A 12013-nucleotide genomic window follows, 5' to 3' on the forward strand; every position below is an offset into this window, starting at 1 on the left:
TAAAAATTCCTTGATACATGTCAGTTATTAATCATTAATTCTTACATACACGTATAAAGATGAATAATAAAGGAGGAAATGAAAACTGTCTCTAAATTTCTGATTATAGGTACAAAGATGCCAATACACGCGAATGATATAATTAAGAAAAAGACATTTAAGGAAGCTATAGATAAGATTGCTAACCCAAAAAATATAGTACCTACATTAGAGTTTTTGATAAACTGATAAATTAGACTAAACTTAATTGTTAAAGAACAATTAAGAAGAAAATGAAGAAAAAGAGACAAAACACTAAGTGTCATTTTAGACAAAAAGGAAAACTCAGGAAAAAATGAAGCATTTGTGTTATCATTGTCAGTTGTAAAATTATAATATCTACACTACTTACACCCCAAAATTACTGTGAGAAAATGCTTTGTAAATGTTAAACCACTATTTATTGATATGTGAGCTATGACTATTATCATCACAATGTTAAATATATTATGTACTTAATCATACACACACACACACACACACACACACACATACTTATGAATGAATGAGAGGTAGTATGATAATACATATTGGAGTACCAGGGTACCAGGGAGAATTGAATTCAAATCTTACCTCTCACACTCACTGGGCCTCATAGTGCTTGCTCAGTGACCATGTATATGCATTTATGTACGCTCACAAACACATGTGCATGTACATATGTATTATGTATGCACACACAGGAGCTTTAGAGTCTGAATTCCAGCTCTATCATTTGCTAGTAACCTGACTATTAACAAGTCATTCCTCATCTTTGCACCTTGGTTTCCTCATCTATATACTACCTGCCTCCCTTAATTTGCTGTGGAGAATAAGTAAATCAGAAGAGACATGTGAACTGTTATTATAGTAAGACCAGATAAACCACTGTTGGAGGTGGAATTTGCTCTCTCTTCCCAATCTGATTGTGCTTTCTCCCAGAGAAATAACTCAAAATTTAATTCATTATTTTTATGTTCACCTTAAATAAGATAAGGTGATTACAAAAATATTTCTATCATTCAATGAAAACAAAGATAAAAGCTGTCTCATTTCAAGTGCATCCTAGGAGTATACTATACAAGAGTTTCTGTACTTAAATAGTGGTGATTAAAGATCAGCAGATTAAAACCCTTGTCGATGGAAGAGAAAGAAAGGTAGGAAGCACATTCTAATGCAATTCAAGATTGCCTAATGTTTTCCAGAAATTTCCTAACCAAGGATTACTAGAGTGACAGAGGCAGGCACTTATCTACCCTAGATTCTGCTGATAACACTGACTCACTAAAATAGTAACCATTCAAAGAATGAATTTAGTGTATTTGTTGTAGAGGAAAATAATGGAAATCACACAAGGTGTATGCCTTAAGAGGACACACTTGAAGCACAAGTCCATTAGAATTTGGAACTATAATGGATTTTTTTAAATTGTTCATTGTTTGAATGAGAAAACTTTGTCCCAGGTCACACAGGTAAGTGACAGGGTTGGAATCCCAACTCAGTCCTCTCACTCTAAATGTACCATTCCTTATATTACAGCAAAATCTAAATTTACAAAACATAAAAATTAAGGTGTGGTTATTACCATTACAGAAAGAGATTTGTCAAAAGGATTCATTTTAGGGGTCTTTACAACTGTGCCATCTGCTAACAAATTTAAAATAGCACTTGACTTATCAAAACAGCCTAATTAGCACAGAACTTTCAAAAGCCCATCCAGTAAATGAGGCAAAGTACATACTAGAGCTTGACAAAGTAAGCCTCTTTTATGTCAAACCTAAAGTGGGTGAAACTCATTTAAATTGTCAGATTCATATTAGCATTTTCATATATTAGCTGAGAATGTGTAGAAAGTTAGCTCTTCTCCGTTGACCATTTCAAGAACTGGTTATTCTATAAATAACTTCTTTAAAACAAACAAACAAAAAAAACCCTTCAAAATTCCTCTAATCACACAAAAGCATTTACCTATTCTTCAAATATTATAGTAAATACTATAGTTCTTACTGAGAGCAAAGACAAGCCTAAAAATATATCAGTAATAAGTCCATAATACTGCTCTCAAGGATTCCTTTGCCTGATTCTCTTGTGCATACAGTTCAAAACACATAAACTTATTTGTCTTTGTAACTGAAAAATTCTGACTTCAGAAAAAGCCTATTTTAAAAAACCCATCACATTATACTACATACTTGCACATTTTCAAAAACTAGTTAAATTCACAAAAAATGCTATCCTAATGGAATTAAGGTTCTTAAATTCTATTTAAAAAAATAAAATTGAAATGAGAATGAAATGAGAATTATCATTACAAATGTTTGTTATTAAATTCAATGAAATTTTACTTGAATTTAACAATCCATTATATTTAATTTTAAAACTATTATTACATTCCCCAAATCATAATTATAATCACCTTTTTCCAAATACAACTCATACTCAGATTTAAAATCAATTATAAAATAAAAATATTTATATTCTTCATCCCACATAACTATAGATAGCAGTTGTCATGTACCAAACATACCTCTATACCAAATAATTCAGTCTGTTCAGGAAAGCTACTATAATATGTACATACCCAGGATGGAAGTTTTCTAATGTTCCACTAAGGACTTTACCTGGATAAAGCTGATAAGAGCCACTGTGATGCCATTTAACCAAATACTTCCAACCATTGACTGCTAACCACCCCTCTGAATCCATACCAAATTCAGCTGTAATCGCCCAAGAAGGGCTGGACGAAGGTTCTTGCTACAAAACATGGCATTGTTCCTTTGGTAAGTCTTCCTGAAGAAGGTAATCAACTGTAATTTCTCCAAAAATTCCAATCATTCAGTTTGACAAAGTCATTTCTTGAATATCATAGTCTCAAGCAGGCGAAACTAATAGAATACTTGACACAAAGCATTATAGAAGATGCCATAAATAATTTAAAGAGAAGACCTTTAGCCTGCTGTTGCTAAAGGAACTTGAATTATTTAGGTCACATAGCTACAGTAACTGTGCACTAGGTGGTATTCATGCTAAAATATCAACACCAAGCCTGTTAAGAGAAAATAATGTATCATCAATTTCCCACAAATCAGAATAGCACTGAAGGATCAAAAAAGAAAAAAATCTTCAATTTTAGTATAACATTTGGGCATAGGTTAATAAAATTCATTTTCCTACCATACATATTTTAAACCACAATTCAACAAGAAACTAAATTTTTCAAACATTTTTTATGAAAATAAATTATTTTTTTGGTGAAAAAGAAAATAAAAACTCATAAGGTATCAAAACTATTCATTTGTTTACATGCTGTGCACCCATGAAAAAATAATTTTATTTAAATTCTCATACACCCTTCTTTAAAAACAAAAGGGATAATAATTTTATTCATTCAAACATTCATTAAGTGCCTATTGTAAGCACAACATTAGGTTGGATATTAGATGTAGTGAACATCCATTTCAAAAAGACAAGTTCTCTTTCTCTGGTAGAGCCTATGGAGTAGAAGGAAGACAAAAAACAACTCAATATTACATAGTCAACATATCTAAAGAGGTATCAAACTATCCGAGACTAACTCAGAACACCAAAATAGAAGTCTGGTTTGATTCTAAGATTCTCAGTGAATCTGTGATCACTCATGAGAAACTCACTTAACCTTCCATCCCTCTGTTTTCTCAGCTGTCCAACTAACAATACTTGGTCTGGAAAGATCCCTGGGATTTTGCAAGACTAGCTTCTCTCAAGTTATAAATTCTTAGAAGAAGACTTTCAGAAAAATAGAGTAACTTGTAATTTTCTGACATTTGGATCACAAATTGATCTAAATATTTGTAATGTACTTATTATGTGTATATAAATATTGCTTTACTTGAAAGGCGAACAGAACAAAGCAAGCTCCATTAAAAATAAACTGTTAGAATGGGAAATTGTTTTTGGGGGGTTCTGTAAAAACAGATGGTGAAAATTAAGTCATTTCTAAGTTATCTGGATAGATCTACAAATTCTGGGCTGATATTTCAAACAAACATGATTTTTAACTTCAAATATCTAATCTAGTTACTGTGTGCATGTGTGTATAGATCAATCTCAAAATAAAATTTATATTATTAAAAATAAAACCAGTGAAATTAAGTCTCAAGAGTAAGCCTCTCTGCATTCTACTTTGCTTAGAGACACAAGTCATCTTTTGTTAAATCTGCATTTAACATTTTAAAGAATATCCAAAGCATTGGGTTCACTAGTATTCATGTCTTAGGTAAGCTATCAAATATGTGACCTCAGGATAGAGACTGCATTTCTCAGAGATTCTATTTTCTCAAATGTCAGATGCTTAATTAGATGGTCCCTAAGGTCCCTTCCACTTCTAATTCAACAATTCAGAGAATATTTATTATGTGCTCATTATATTGAAGGCACTCAGTGGTAGGGATACAAAGATGAAAAACAACAGTCCCTCTACTTAAGGCAATTATATTGAAGGGGGGTATGATATATATATGAAGAGGAATGTTGTGAAATTATGTTAAACCAGACTTTTGAACTCTAATGAATGGTCAATGCTGTAAGCGTCAATATTCTAAGACTATTGGGAAAGGTTTTCCCCACCCCCATTCCCTTATGTAGCTAACTCTTAAGAAAAATTGACATTACATACACAAGTGAATAGTAATAATGATTATGACAATAGCTGACTTTACAACATTTTCTAATTTAATTCTTGCTACAACCCTGGAAGGGAAGTATTATTATTATTATCATCCCCATTTAACAGATGAGAAAGGTTAAGTAAGTGGTTTGCTCAGAAGTACACAAATAGTAATTGTCTGAAACTGGAACTGAACTCAGGATGTCCTAACTTAAGGTCCAGTATTCTATGCACCAGACCTCTTAGATCCGGTAAAATTATAAGGGTAAAAAATCTGGCTCAAAGAGAAAAAAAATGACTTCATGGAGCTGAGAGTTTTAATGTTGGCATTGCCCTTATGTGCCCTTGGCATAGCTTCTCATTTTCTGTACCCCTCAATTTTCTCATGAGGGCAGTGGAAAGATGTACTTGCCTCTAAACTGACTCAGTACTATATACTTATTCAAAGAGTATGTAGATAATTTAGCCATCTCTCACATTTAGTTGTAAACCTTTCCTTCCCATTTTCCAATCCCTGTGTGGTTAATATTTTTCCTTCTAAAATAGGGAGAAGGAAAGAATGGAATGGGAGATTTTTTTTCAAGTTCATTACTGCTGACACAATGCTTAGAAAAGCTCAATTGCCACCAATGGTAATTGTTATTAAAAATCATATATGATTTGGTTTTGTCATGGACAGGGAGATGAATTAAAGATTAAGAGAGAGCCTCTTGATTAACACTCTCACTCCTTTATCCAGCTCCTAAATTTAATCAGTTAGATCTGATGCCTTGGGGGCCACAAGTTTCCCTGTTGATTTATAACATCTCCTTTAAAACCCAACACAAATTGCTCCTCTACTGGGAAGCCTTCCTAAATTTCCCCCATCGATAATGGCCTCCCCAATTTGTGGCACTGATGGGTAACTGTCTCTTACTCATTTAACAAATATTGAAACTCAGGATTTGGATGAGAGCCACCTTTTCTGTTTCCAGAGGGGGACCCAGGGCTCTGCAGGGTGATGACCTGTGTGTGGACTCCCTTAACGGAGGAGCACGCTCTCTCCTCTAGAGCCCTCCAAGGCCAGTGCCAGACAAGGCGGCTGGCGATGCCCCAGGACGCAGGGTGATGATGGTGATGACGTCTGGCCAAGCTTTAAGCACTCCGCAGCACCTGCTCTAGCAACCTTCATGCCTGCAGGAACAAACCCTTCTCGTCTGCCCATCCCACGGGTGCTCGAGGACCAGCACCTCAGGCTGAGGGCTTCCTGAGCTCTTGTTGGAGCTGCTATCCCAGATGCTCCACTCTCTCCTGGGGCTCCGAAAGCGGGAGCTTGCCCAGAGGCCAGCAATCATATTGAGCAGACTAGTTAAATTAGGTTAAGAATGACTGACACGTTTCAAATTTGCCAGTGCATCAGAGAGATGTCTACCCCAAGCATGTGTGTTATGTGTCTTATTCCCTAACTTGACTGTAAAGATTATAACAAGCCCTATCCATCATCTAAACTTTGTGTCTCTCTTGACCTTAAACATAGCAGTGTTTAATAAATGCCTATTAAATTTAATTGCTGATTATCTCTTTACAAGGCCTGTGCTTCATTTCTCCAAATTCAGAGAAAAGTCATTTCCAATCTCTAATTATCTTTTCCATCTTCTTCTGCCTTTCCACCATAATTGAAGGCCCTTGTTTGTAAAGTTGGCATTCTGTCTTTCTTTTCCACCTTCTATTGCAATACACCAGGCTATAAAAGTACATTTTCTAGGGTTTATTTATATCAATGCCAGACAATAAGAGGTGACTCAAGAAAATTGCTTAATTCCAAACTGGATAATGCTTAATCTTTTTAAACCATTTTTTTTAAGTTCTCAACTTGAGTCAAACCCCTCTCTAGGCCTAAGGCTTCTATCTGACTTCTTCAGGGACCCAAAATGAATAGTGTATCTCTTGAAAGAGTAACATTTCAATACTAAGGATCAAGGAGCACTTGGGAAGAATATAAAGAGAATGGAGGTACCCCAGAGATCAGTACTGGGATCTCTCAGTCCTTTTTCACACTTTGATGATCTGTATAGATTGAGATTTGCAGAGTCAATAGCCACTGGTATAGACCACAACCTGTCCACAGTCCTTCATCTTGCTGGATGTTGGTTAATGTCTTTCCATGAATTTTGTACAGAGGAACTCTCCAGGATGCTGTGAGTCTTCCCATGTCTTTTAAAAGGAGGTAGATAACACTCAATGTGAACCTCATGAAGTCCATCTGCTCTCTCTCTCTCATGGCCTTCTTGTCACACACACTCTCACCCATGTCTTTGACAGCACATCTCACAAGCATATCCTCATACATTTGCCACAACCCCTGACACTTGTCATGCATCTTCCCATTGCCCTTTGAATCACCTACTTTAGTTCTTCAGAGATCATAATGTTCCATATTTGTGACCACATACACATCACTGGGAGAATGGGTAACATTTCTATAAATGTTCTGGAAGAGAATGTGTAAAGTTCCACATTTGCAGATTTAGTTTTTCTGGGTAGTGAAATGTTAAACAGATGGACATAAACTACAAGAAGATATCCTGAAGCTGTGGGAATGAGTAGAAATGTGGCACCAGAACAGGTAAATGTTGAACAGGGTCTAGAAATGAAGATGAGTTTGAATTCTCCTGCAACCGGGCCACTGTGGGAGCCTTCAATAATCCCAAACTATTCATTGCAGTAGTCACCTCTTCTCAATATTCTAGTGTTTTATATGAGTGTTAGTCAAGAAATGCTATGATCTCAGAAAGATCACAATTCCAAGGAACTCAAAGAGCAATCAAAAGGCACATGGTGGGCATAAGGAGTATATTAACAATGGTAACTTTAAGGTGAGAAGAAGTAGAAAAGAAGTCATTTAAGACACATCTGACTAGATGTTCATGAGTTAAAAGTAATACTTCTGAAATACTGATAGTGCCATAGGAAGTACATCAGAGAATTTCTCTGTGAAGGATCTACAGAAAGGTATTTCTGACAATCAACTTGGATGGAGGATTAGCCTACACAAGTAGAAGGAACACCCTTAAAAGAGCATATAATAAAGTTCTACTTGTAATTTGACCATTTCTTTGCTACAAATTCTAACACAGAAAATAGAAAGATGACCCAGGAAATGAATAACATATCCCATCCAAGGATCATGGGTTTCATAGATTATAGTGATCTCCAACATCAGCTGGTCCTTTTCATAACAGGGCCATCACAGTAAGTTAAGTTTAATATGCATCTATTTGTTATACAGGATAAACTCAGAAATGTTTATATTAATTGTCTCTACTCATTACATTCTGAACTCAGTTTTGTGAGTGATGTCTTTTACAATTGAATGGAGCTCCAGAAAAAAAAACAAAACAAAAAAAAACCTGCGTTGAATTTTAAATATGTAGATGGATTACCTTTGCTACAGAATGTGATCTGAAGGTCATCAGTTAAAAAAAAAAAAAACCCGAACAAAATTGCCCAAAAAAGAAGCTAGAAATAGCATACAAACCTTCTAAAACTACCGACCTGGTAAAACCAAAGCAAGAATATTATGTTTGCCAGTCCTCAAAGTCCTCAAAGCAGCTAACAAAATGCCAGTTACCTTCTATCACCTGTGGGAGCAAATATAAGTCCTCTGCTTGGCATTCCAAATCCTTTCATAATCGATCCCCCTTCAACCTTTGCAGTCTTCTCATACCTGACACTTTCTCCCCGTCAGCCCAGTGATACTGGCTTCCTTGCTGTTTCTCAACCAAGACACTTAATTTTCAGACTCCCAGCATTTTTTCACTGGCTGTCCCTCAAACATGAAATGTTCTTCCTCCTCATCTCTCCTCTCTACCTGGCTTCCTTCAAGTCCCAGCTAAAATTACATCTACAGTAAACCTCTGCCAATGCCTCTTAATTCCAGTGCCATCTCTCTGTTGATTATTTCCAATTTGTCCTGTATGTAGTTAGTAACACACTTGTTTGCATATAGTCCCTTCTGTTAGAGTGTAAACTCCTTGAAGGAAGGTAATAGGGTCCTTTGCCAATTTTTTTACCCATTTATATCCCTGTTTAGCACAGTGCCTGACACATAGTAGACACACAATGTTTATTCAATGATTATCTCAGCCCTCAGAACTTTCCTACTGGCTACTATAGAAGAATATAAGAAAATGATGGTCATGGTTCCTTCTTTCGAGGATTTTATACTTTAAATGCTGTGCCTAGAATTCTTTCTCTCCTTATGTCTCCTGGATTTCTTCAGTCTCAGCTAAAATTCCATCATCAACAAGAAATCTTTTCCAATCCCTCTTAATGTTAGCACCTTTGTCCTGTCTACATCTCATTTGTATATAGCTGTTTGCATGCTGTCTCCCTGATAGACTATCAGCTCCTTAGGGACAAGGATTCTCTTTGCCTTTCTTTGTGATTCAGGTGCTTAGCACAATGCTTGGCACATGTTAAGGACAAATAAAAGATTATAGACTCTAATATTGACTAATATATAATGAAAACACACAGCATTGTAGAGAACTGAAATATATAGAAGTCCATAACAAGCAGCGACTCTGTAGATATCAAGCTTATTAGGCATTAACAGGAGCAGAGAAGATCTAGAAAGACTTTAGTGATGATGACATTTGTAAAGTACAAGAATTAAGGACACATTGCCAGTTTAGGCCCTTGATTTTGGGTGCTGAGCCTGAGTTGCTGTGAGAGGAATGCTTCTTTCAATATTTCTTTTGCTCCTTTTTCCCAAATTTTACCCTCAGATTATGCAGACTCCACCACTCAACATAATCTATAAACTTGTCCCTACTTTCTAACTACTTGGCTTAAGCCATATAAATATTGAAAGCTGGTTTTTTTCTTTCAATTTTTTTCTTTAATGATCAACTACCTCTGATTTCAAGTGAAGGGGCAACAAAAATATTAACTCACTCAAAATACTACCTGAAAATTAAAAACACAACAAATAATTCTTTTCTTCTACTATAAATCATAGCGGAAAATCATTAACTTAAATTATCCCTGAACTCCTAATTTAAATGCAGTTGCCAATACCTCCATAATGTATTGGATAAGTACATATTAGAAAAGATTACTCCACAGTGGCAGAAATTTTATATTTCTACTTAAATCAATGATGAATTTTTATAGAATTTTCATTTTCCATGGACAGACCCCAAATTTGTTTTTTGTTTTGTTTTTGCTAGTCAATCAGGATTGAGTATTTGCCCAGGGTCACACAGCTAGTAAGAGTTAAGTGCCTGAGGCTGGATTTGACTCAAGTCCCGACTCCAGGGATGGTGCTCTATCCACTTTACCATCTAGTTAACAAGTTAACTTTGAAGAATTTGAATGGTCATAATCCTTATAAATCTCCACAACTTGGCTTTTTCCTACTCTTCTAGTCTTCTTACACTTCTTAGTCCTCTTCACGTACTCTAGAATCCAGTGATATGGACCTCCTTGCCTTTCCTCAAATAAACACTCCATTTCCAGGCATTTTCACTGATTGCTTCCCAGGCCTGGATGTTCCCCACCCCCTTCTCTACCTTCTCACTTCCCTCTCCCTCCTTCAAGATTCCTCAAATCCCACTCCTGCAAGAGGCTTTCACTGGTTCTCTCTCTTTTCTCCACCACAAAAATGACTAAGATTACCATCCATTTATATAATATATATACATATTATATACACACACACACACACACACACACACACATACAGAGTCAGAGAGAGAGAGGGAGAGGAAAAGAGGGTTTGAAAGTCGTCTCTCCCGAATAGAATGGAATCACCCTGAGGGTTCTGAGCTCTCTATAATGATATAGAGAGGTGTTACTGCATCAGCCCTACAGTCAGAAGAGGCAAGCTGAGGATGCTTAGAAGGTGTTGCGGTATCAAAGTCAAATCAATGACCATGATGTTTGAGATTTCAGATGATGAGTTTATCCTGGGGGAGGTAACTTCAAGGAGTAATGTTGTAGACTGATTGACTGAATGCCATGAGCTGTAATGTTGGGAATCATGTAGTTAACTCTTTCCCATTTTATTCCACCCCATTAATTTTCTTCTACTGGTTCTCTGGTTCAAAGGTTAGCTTATTATAGATTATAAATGTTTACATTTAGATTCCGACATGCCTAAGAGTATTTTACATTTGCATCATCGTATGTGTATTTGTGGGAAATAACTGGATTGAGTTCAATATTATGCACTGAAACATGAGTCCCCATTCCATCCTTCAGCATGTGCGTGACTATTGTCACATGAATTTATCTCTAAACTGCTCTCATTCATCACCCATCAGATAAAGATAATAATCCCTTCCTTGCTTGCCCTCACAGGGTCACTGTAAGAATTAAACAAGGTATAGAAGTGAAAGAGTTTTGTAAATTGAATATCATTATACATGTGTAAACTAAACTAATTGGGCCTTTACTTAGGCACTCTATATTGCCTAATAAAGTTCAGAAAAACTAAGTGAATAAAAAGCATTTATTAAGTTTTTATAAAGCACTATGCTAAGTGCTAGAGAAACAAGTACTAAATTGAGACCATTTCAGATCTCAAGAAGCTCTAATTTTAACAGGGAAACAACACATACAAGGAAATGGTAGCCAGGGAAGGGTGTTTTGGTCTTGAATGCTATGTGGATGGTGAGTGGAGCTAAAAAGCAGTTGAATGATGCAACCTTTACAAAAGCAATGATAGTATTGATTTGAATATAGTTCTTAGAGCAAGAGATGAATAACAGACAGAAGATGCATGCAGTATTAGATCAGATAGCAAGAAGCTGGGCAGGATGGATGGATGGATGAAATATGAAACATAGTCTTGTCTGATCTTGGGAGCCTCAGATACAGCAGGTTAAGCCGGTGCTTTTTCACTCATTCACCAATCAGGACAGTTTAGTTGGACAGCAAGATGGAATTGCAGACTGAGTGAAGTAAGTACCCAGAACATGGTCTCTGGAGTTTTGGTGACCTAAAGGATCAGAAGCAATGAAGATGGCATGATAACAGCTAGACAGGATGAGAAGCCTACACTTAATAAACTAAGTTGTTTCCCTGTTAACTCACAAAAATTGTCTGTGGCTGTAGTATGAAAGAAATCAAGTTATGCTGTTCCCAATAATATAGAAGGCACTTCTATTACCTAAATTTGGCAAGGAAGGTTGTGAGATTTGTTGTTCTGCTATGGATCCAAGTTATGCTGTCCCCAATGGTATAAAAGGCATTACTATTGCCTAAATTTGGTAAGAAAGGTTTAGGGTATCAGGAAGAATAATCTATGGCTACAGAGACTTAGCAATGATGGCTGACATTGACAAGTGATAAAAGGACCCAAAA

General features: G+C 36.0%; 1 protein-coding gene across 3 annotated transcripts in view; it reads right to left on the bottom strand.

Annotated features, from left to right (window-relative positions):
• RGS12 (regulator of G protein signaling 12) overlaps positions 1–12013 on the bottom strand; it is a 226334-nt gene that overhangs the window by 85877 nt on the left and 128444 nt on the right. The gene's annotated exons all lie outside the window — the stretch shown is intronic.

Source organism: Sarcophilus harrisii, chromosome 6, assembly GCF_902635505.1.
Source record: "Sarcophilus harrisii chromosome 6, mSarHar1.11, whole genome shotgun sequence".
Taxonomy (NCBI): domain Eukaryota; kingdom Metazoa; phylum Chordata; class Mammalia; order Dasyuromorphia; family Dasyuridae; genus Sarcophilus; species Sarcophilus harrisii.